Genomic DNA, 8347 nt, shown 5'->3' on the forward strand with positions numbered 1-8347 from the left:
CAACAACCTCCTTCCCCTACTGTCCGTCCTTCGGCTTCCCCAGGCCGAGTGATGTGCATTGAAGTCCCCTAGCACAAGCGCCGGGTCTTCCAGAGAACCAAGTAAGCGTTCGAAGTCACACCACGGGACCTGTACCGCGGGACGGATATAGATACTGACGACCGTTAACAGCATGGGACCAAGGCGGATCCTGCAGGTGACGTAATCATAAGAGCGATGACAAACTGAGCCGATGGGTGCAGCAACGAGGTCATTGCGGACGTACAGCGCTGCTCTACTCTCAGGGGAATCATGAGAGCGATAGATTCTGTATCCATTAACACGATGTGTACAATCCGTGCCGTGTTCGCATATAGCTATGAAAGGGAACTTGTACAGTTGTAGATGTAATTTACGCTACACAAGTAGCTTTGTTCATAGAGTCGCCCGACGTCAGGCTCGGGGTCTCCGAAACCGAACACGTCCAACTGACGACCAGCCCTGTCAGACTAGACGAATCACCATGCCATACGTGAAGGGAATCAGCGAGTCCCTGACACGTATACCAGCGAAGGAAGGAATACGCGTGTCTCACGAACCCGTCTCAGCAATCGGACACTATATACCGCGGCCGAAAGATCGCCCACCGAAAGAAAAAGCACAAGGTGTAGTCTATAAAATTCCATGCACCAAATGCAGCGCATCATATATCGGCGAGACAAAGAACTTCCCCGAAAGACTACGGCAACATAAGAATGATGTACGGAAGTCGGACATCGAACGAAGCGCTCTCGCTGAACACTGTCAAGTCCGAGACCATCCTATCGACTTTCAAAACGCCTGCATCATCGACCTTGAGGGTAATCAGATCAAAATAATGTTTGTAGAGTCCTGGCATATACAATCCACACCTGGACACCTTAACCGATCTGTTGGAGCGTTACCCAGCGTATACGTCAGCGGCCTCCGTCACGTGACTGAAAAACAATCCGGCGAATCACGAAATTCGAACCACGGCAAGAACGCTGCTGCCAACGGCCACTACAGTCACCCGTGAGGAAGGAGCCGAACTGGCTCCGAAACGTCGGGTATCCCCGTCCTGTAACTTGGTTGGAGATTTTCGTTCTCACCCAACCAGACACATATGTTCACTTTCAAAATCACTTGGAATGAAACACACTGAATAACTTTAATGCAACACAGGCATCCGTGCAGTGTCTTCTCTCCTTCAGACAATATACGTAGGACACGGAGTGAGTACGTAATATCCCTGTTCATGGACCCCACCACAATTTATTTCCTGGAAACAATGTTTTTTGGGGTAGGGGTTCACGGTACGGGATCTGCATCTTATGCTGTGCGTCAACTGTGTCCGCAACTACACTGTCTTGGCTCAAAGCCTTAAGTTTTTCGAATGTAGTGTCATAATTTGTGATTGTGTTGCAACAGCAATGTTAGCACCCTTACCCCCGATGACACAGTCTATCAGCCCCAAACTCATGGAACATCCGAACAATGTTGGATGAAGAAAAGTACATTGTTGGGATGTTCCGTGAGTTTGGGGTATGCCTCTTTTTCACTAGTGAGGTACCAGTAGACGGATGTCTGCGGCTCCTTGATACCCAGTTACATCATGAGGACCAACATGTATGTAGGTGTTACGCAGCCAGAAGCAAAAAAGGGATACTACATTTCCATTTAGCTCATTCAAAAATTTTAAAAAGAGCTGTGTTGAGTAACTGCTTAAATGGTGTTTTGCACAAGTCCTGCTTCCACCGGGAAAAAGGGGCCATATGATGCACAGATTGATTGGGCGCGAAGTGCTGGGTACCCATATGAACTCATACTCACTGTGAGTGTGGTATTGCTAAAGACCATCGTGGGGAAAATCTCCGGCGAAGAACACAACTGTAGGGGTACTGGTTGTCATGCCTTATATGCATAAATTGCCCCATAACTTAAAGAAACTTGCAAACAGGCATTCTATTCCTCGGGCATTCTGTTCTCCTGAAAAATTAGGGGCATTCTGTAATATGACCTGTCATAGAAAGAACATCGATCAGTATGACATGCAACATCTGATGTTTGTTCCACAATAAGTCCACGGAATGAAGCACTCTTTCAAATACAATCTTACTATAGACAAGCTTTCGTGCAGAACCTGCACATCATCAGGTGAAGATACAAATAAACGTACAGCAGAACCGGGCTATTGCAGTCTCACATATGCCCAGTTATCCGCCTCTTTATATTAATTATCTATTCCCCCACGTGTGAGGGCACACTTGACCGGATCACAAACCCAGAATTTATTACCCACCCTCTGTGTTCCCAAGAACACAGGAAATGCCACACATCGGCGTCACCCGCCGCCAGCATCTTTGCGCCTCCGATTGTCTGTGCTTTGTGGTGACAAGTTACCAATCTCGCTCCACTCGAAAAAGAACAGACCTCGTTCGAGATGTTGTGTTTGTGTAACTGCTTTCCCTGTATGCCCATACGTAAGTGGAAATGGTGGCATAGCAGACAGGGGGGATATTGAATAAATAAAAGTTGGGTGGGAGGCAGGGTGCCTGAAGAATATAAATGAATGAAAGGAAAGAGGGGAAAAGTAAGTGAAGAGGCCCCCGTGCCACACGAGGTACATCAGGTCAGTGGGAAAGATGTTAAGCATACAGTCGTAGCAAGCGCAATGGTGGAAATGCCCACATCTGAACAGGAATCCTGTAAAAAAACTAGCCACCAAATTTCAACGACTTTCAGTGCCAATATGCTTCCTAGGGAGAAGGCTTTAATATATGATTGAAGCAAAAAAAAAATATATAGATATCCACCAGACTACTCTGCCTTATTCGGCTTGCTTATTCGGGGCCCCGTACTCCGTTCTCCATAGTGTTTTTTCATCCTTTCAATTTTCTCCAACAAATGCATCGAGCCTCAAGCGGGAACCAATCGCCGCCTGATTGTGCTTGCGTGCGGAATCATTTCTCCTACTCCGTGTGATACACACATACAGCGCGAGAGAGATGATCTTCCCATTCGTCGCTGTCCTTATATGTGACAACACGCATTTCAACGGGACCGCAGCAAACATGGACTGCAGGGAGGTAGCAAGAAAGAAATATTCAGGATTCCTTACACGTTTTAAGTTTAGTGACGCTGAAACTAACTGCAATTTGCGATACGCCGAACTAAAACGTGGATGTCGAACTTGACGCCATAACACTTCGTGAAAGGCACGCATTGGGTGACAGTTGCGGCATCACGCATGTATGTGAAGGCCACGGGTTCGAACATCGATGCCGACTTTGCTGTCTGGGGTTTTACCTGCGTTTTCGTGAGTTGCTTCCGCACATATGTAAGTGCAGTTCCCTTGGAAGTTGTCCCAGCAAGCACATTGTCGTCAGCTGTGACGTTTCCCACAACGGCGAGGCCTTTCGCTATCACCACCACCAAGTGATTGCTTCTGTCGTACGTATACGTTTCTGAACGCTATGAAACGCAGCAGTGTGAACCAAACTCTATAGCGTACGCTGCATGGAAAACAGCTCCTATCACTGAATTCACGAACCTACATGCGCTACGTTACCGGAATTTAGAACCACACGGACGAACAAGAATCGTCCGACTGGTGGTGCACGCTGGCGCTCATGTGTTCAGAAAGTCTTAACTGCAAAGCTTCGGAAAACATGGTAAGTGAATCTTTTGATTTCCCTCAAGTGATTTTTATGACGTCGTGGACCTTTGATATTACAGCTTCCTTTACCGTACCTTTTAAATAAAATGCTGCTCATCTGCTAAAACACACAGGTGTTACACGATACGCAGTACACCAAGGAGTTCAACCTTTTTCTTTCCCTGCACCTAGGGTTCCCGCAAACGTTCTATAATATCTAAGGACATCAGGCACAGGGGTCATCCCAACAAGAAAACAAAAATAAGAAATTAGCTTGAGCCAGATCATGTCACCAACACCACATTTATTTGATTTTGAAAACTCAATCGTCGTCGTCGTATATAGCTAAGGAGCTGGAGAGGCGACGCCTTTCATTATTGACGCTTCCGCGGCACCAGCAAACTTGTATAGCAGGCACTAATGATACGTCGCCGTCGCCAGAACCCAATTTGCGTTTACGGTGATCGTTGGAGTAACTTTCAAGTGCTTAGAAGCGGTTGTGACTTCAAGCAAGCTAACGCTTGTCCCATCCTACAGTTGGCGATACAAGAAGCGGTTGTGACTGGACGTGTTCTGCAACCGCTCCGAGCTAAGCCTATTTGTTTCCAAGCCCCGAATTTTGCAATGCCGCAGGGCGGCTTGCCACTTCCCGGCGGACCACCGCTCAGGGAACTGACGTTCGACGTACAACTTCCGGAAGACGTCAACGTTGACCAGTTTATTGACGGCATCGTCGAACTGGTCGGAGAGGAGGATTTTTACGGCGTTCAGCATAAAGGCGGCAATGCCTTCCAGGGTTCTGTAGAAACGCGTGCAGCCTTCGACATGATGCGTCAGTTGGGAGGCGTCCGTGTCAACGGCCGGATTTTGCCGGTGCACCCCCTTGGGCCCAGCACTGTCATCGTCACTTGTCTGAGAATGCCCTTGTTCCTGAGGAACGAGCTCCTTTTGCACGCGCTGCTTAAGTATGGAACGGTCATTGACATTCAAGACGGCGTATATCGCGTGAGGAAAAAGGCCAAAACTGGAACAAGAGTCGTTAAAATGGAAATGTCATATGATAACCCGCTGCCAAACTTCGTTCGGGTGAGGGAGTACCTCATCACCTGTGAATACCCTGGCGTTGTCCATGTGTGCCCCCGATGTAAAAAAGAAGGCCATTTCCGAGCCACATGTACTACCCCATTCTGCAAACGTCGCTCCATGTTCGGGCACGCCAAAAGTGAGTGCAAGTCTGCATGTAGGCGCTGCAGAGGAGATCACGCGACTGTGGAATGCGTACGGAGCAGGAGCTACACCGAAGCAATCCTTGGACGTCCACGACCCCCAGCAAGCAGCTCTACACAACCTGCTGCACCTTCGCGAATCGATGAAGTGTTCCCTCCTCTCACCACCGAGGAGACGTCTGGGCCCCCGGGAGATAAGGCCCAGGCTAAAGACCAGAACCAGGTTAAACTAAGAGATGCGCCCGTGGAGGGCCACACGAAAGCTGCTGTTGATCAGCGCCCAGCTGTAGACAATGTCGCTCCTTTGGCTACGGAGGTCACACCTGACAAGAGTGGCGCCCCTAGTAGAGAGCCAACAGATGTCGAGGTACCCTGCGCCGATATCCAATACCAAGGATTAGACCCGAAACTTGAGGCCGGCGCGCCTCCTTCGGACTCAGCCGCTCAACTCGTCTACAACACCATATACTTGACTGAAAGTATCAGACGATGAAATGGCGCCGTGTCAATATCCCAAGAGCAAGCATGACCTGCAGTTGACATCTGGATCTGGGGACAGCCCGTCTAGGAAGAGGCAACTGAAGTCAGCGTCCCTGTTGGAGAGACAGTTCACGGGTTCGTCGTCGGACTCATCTGGTGCGTTGCATTTCTAGTATGGAAGTGCGCATACTGACACTTAACGTCCAGGGTTTTAAAAACCCTAATAAGCAAGCCGAATTAGTCAATCTCCGGTACAGACTAAAGTGCGACATACTCTTGCTCCAAGAGGTACATTTTCAAAACAAGTTAGAAGTAGCCGCATTTAAGCGGAAATATCGGTTGCCTTGCTTTTTTTTTTAAGTTTTAGTGTAGGCAGAGATGCCAGCGTTGGGATAGTTATTTTCAGTCGCAATCTTCTAAAGGATAGTTTCGTCTCGTATGATAGCGATGGCAGAGTTATTTGTCTTGACTTTTTCATAGGCTGTGCTAAGCATAGGCTGGTGAACGTTTATGCCCCTGAATCCGCATCTCTCACGATCCGTTTTTTTTCCGTGAGGTGGAGGATTGTGTGCGAGTCAACTGTCCTGTCTTCATAGCCGGTGCTTTCAATCGTGTTACCGACTCGAATCGCGATGTCCGCGGTCTGGGACAGGGTAGACCTACTTGGAACGCTAGAGGCCTGCGGCGGCTGCTGTCGGTTTTCGACCTGGTTGATGCGTGGCATTTACTTCATGATGACGTTTTCGCTGCAACATGGTCAAGGGGACCCTCTGCCAATCGCTTGGACAGGTTCTACGTGCCCCGGTCCGCATCGACATCTGTCAAGGAATGCAGTGTCGTGACTTCTACGTTTTTGGCGACATTTGTCAGCGACCACCAGCCTGTGCTCTTAGTGCTGGATACTTCGCGTATAGGTGTCGCGGTGCGGGGACGTGGCGACTTGTCCCGACTCTTCTCAACGATCCCGTCATTGTCGCCGACGTTACTGTCCGCATCACAGAGTACCTGTCTGGTCGCGACCCAAAAGCCCAAGGAGGAGGAGGAGGAGGAGTGTCGTTGGGAGGAACCCGAGAGGTCTGCCTGCCTGATTAGGCGGCATGTTTCTCGGGAAGGGAAAGGTGGTGGAGAGGAGGAGAGGAAAGGGTGAAGTGGAAGACCGAGCGGAATCCGCTCGGGGGGAGGATAGCTGCGTCCATGGGCCGACTTCAGGGGAACTGTGCCGGCATACGCCTATTACACATCTGAGGGAAACCCAGGAAAACCCCCAGACGGCACAGCCGGCCCGTGGATTCGAACCGCGGACCTCCCAGTCTCCAAGCGCACGCGTTACCGCTGCGCCACCGGAGCTGGTAGAAGCCCAAGAATAGGAAGATTTCAAGCATTGAGTGAGAGGTGTCCTGCAGGCCTGGGGCAAGCCTCGTGCAAGAGACCGTACACGCGAATTGAACTCCTTTTCTGCGAAGATACTCTTCGTGCGCAGGGGCCACCCAACGACGCCATTGATGTCAGAGTAGCTTGAATCACTCATTCATCGCCGACTCACTCTTTTACGTTGTTCATCTGCTACAGCCCGCCAAGAACGCTGCCAGTCTAGATCGGTGCCGGCCCTGAAGTCCTACGTTACCTCCATGACACGTCGGCATCAGGCAAAACTCAGGCAACTGTTCACAGTTTCCAGCGACAGGATGGAAGCATCACGGCAGATCCTTCCGAGGTAGCAACGGGATTCGTTGAGTTCTTCCGTGGATTGTACACAAACCCTGCATCGACTGCCGATGTTTCTCTCGGTGCTTTTCCCTTAAAAACTCTCCCGCCGGCTGAGAGCAGTACATTTGAAGACTTCATTCACCCCGAAGACCTCGATGCTGCTGTGCGCAGAGCAAAGCATGGTACAAGCCCGGGACCGGACGGGCTACACGCAGAGTTTTACTCCACGTTCTGGCCGGTGCTGCGTATCTTCTTCACACAAGTTGTTCGACGTGGTTTCGAGGGTGGAGCCCTCCCATCGTCTTTTGGACTGGGAAGCATTATACTTGTGCCCAAGAAAGCTGGTAATCCCGCAGATCCCAGTGCTGCACGGCCTGCGCACGACTCACGAGCGGGAACTCCTGAACATTCAGTTTCGCAACCTTCGCGCATGCCTGGGCTTACCCAAGACAACGGAAACTTATTCGGTACTTGCAGAGGCAAGGGAACCACTTGTTACCACCCTGCGAGATAGAGAGACCCTCCGCATTTACACGCGGCTAATGACTCGGCACCCTTTCCGCTACATCAGGACCATCGACCACGACAGACCCGCGTCTGCCTTTGGTAGCGCAGTGCGCCGTCTGAAGGGTGTTGTCCCACCTCCCACATCCCACGTATCGTATGCTACCACAACGTGGGCTCTCGACCAACCTCCCATATGTACATTTATCCATGGCTTCGGGAAAAAAAAGCGACACGCCAGCGCCTGTAGCACATCAACTTGCCCTAGAACACCTAGCCTGCTACACCACGGAAGGCAGACAGTCTATACTGATGGGTCTGTGATACCTGGTGGAGCAGCTGCAGCCTTTTATGTGCGCCATGAAGATTTTGAGAAAGCGTCCAAGCTCCCCAACGAGACGTCCTCCACGGAAGCAGAGCTATTCGCAATCAATATGGCCCTTTAGCACATCTCGTCCTCCCCACCTGCAGAGTGGACGATCCTCACCGACAGCAAGCCAGCCCTGGAGATCCTGAATTCCCACGCCACCAAAATCATCAGCGACCTCCAAACGGCTATCATCACCGCATGCGACTCCCTTTGCGCCTCTGGCCACGGTGTGCGGCTACAGTGGGTTCCCAGCCACATAGGCCTCAGTGGGAACTCCCGAGCGGACGCCGCCGCGAGGCGTGCCCACCAAGACGTCGGCCCGCCAGCTAGTATGCCGCTCACATCGTCCGCCTGTCTTAGAAAGATCCGCGAGTGGTGTGCCTCCGAAATGCGTCGCTCTGTCGA

Source organism: Ornithodoros turicata, unplaced genomic scaffold (assembly GCF_037126465.1).
Source record: "Ornithodoros turicata isolate Travis unplaced genomic scaffold, ASM3712646v1 Chromosome154, whole genome shotgun sequence".
Classification (NCBI taxonomy): domain Eukaryota; kingdom Metazoa; phylum Arthropoda; class Arachnida; order Ixodida; family Argasidae; genus Ornithodoros; species Ornithodoros turicata.